At 49.0% G+C, this 529-nt stretch overlaps 1 protein-coding gene across 7 annotated transcripts in view; it reads right to left on the bottom strand.

The window, feature by feature from the left end:
• The window catches only part of LOC106870949 (uncharacterized), a 98,829-nt gene that overhangs the window by 73,372 nt on the left and 24,928 nt on the right, over positions 1–529 (bottom strand). The gene's annotated exons all lie outside the window — the stretch shown is intronic.

Consider the following 529-nt stretch of genomic DNA (forward strand, 5'->3'; position numbering starts at 1 on the left):
GTGGTGGGTGTAAGGAATTGGATGGGGTGGAGTGGGAAGGTAGAGTAGGAGTGTGTTGGGGTGTGGTGGGATGAGCTTATGAGGGGGATTGACGATGAAGGAGGAAGGGGAAGGTGGATGTAAGAGAGGGCGAAGGTGGGGATGGGAGGGGGAGAAAGAGAGGAAGAGAAAGAGAGTGAGAGAGGAGAGTGAGAGAGAGGGAAAGAGAGAAGAGAGTGAGAGAGAGTAAGAGTAAGAGAGTAAGGGTGAGAGAGTAAGAGAGTAAGAGTGTAGAGAGTAAGAGTGAGAGAGGGGAGAGAGGGGAGAGTAAGAGAGAAGAGAGTGAGAGAGAGTAAGAGAGAAGAGAGTGAGAGAGAGTAAGAGAGAGGCGAGAAAGAGTAGGGGTGAAGAGAAGTGGGAGTGAAGAGAAGTAGGAAGAGAAGTAGGAGTGAAGAGAAGTAGGAGTGAAGAGAAGTAGGAGTGAAGAGAAGTAGGAGTGAAGAGAAGTAGGAAGAGAAGTAGGAGTGAAGAGAAGTAGGAAGAGAAGTAG

The sequence above is a fragment of the Octopus bimaculoides genome, chromosome 12, assembly GCF_001194135.2.
Source record: "Octopus bimaculoides isolate UCB-OBI-ISO-001 chromosome 12, ASM119413v2, whole genome shotgun sequence".
NCBI lineage: Eukaryota > Metazoa > Mollusca > Cephalopoda > Octopoda > Octopodidae > Octopus > Octopus bimaculoides.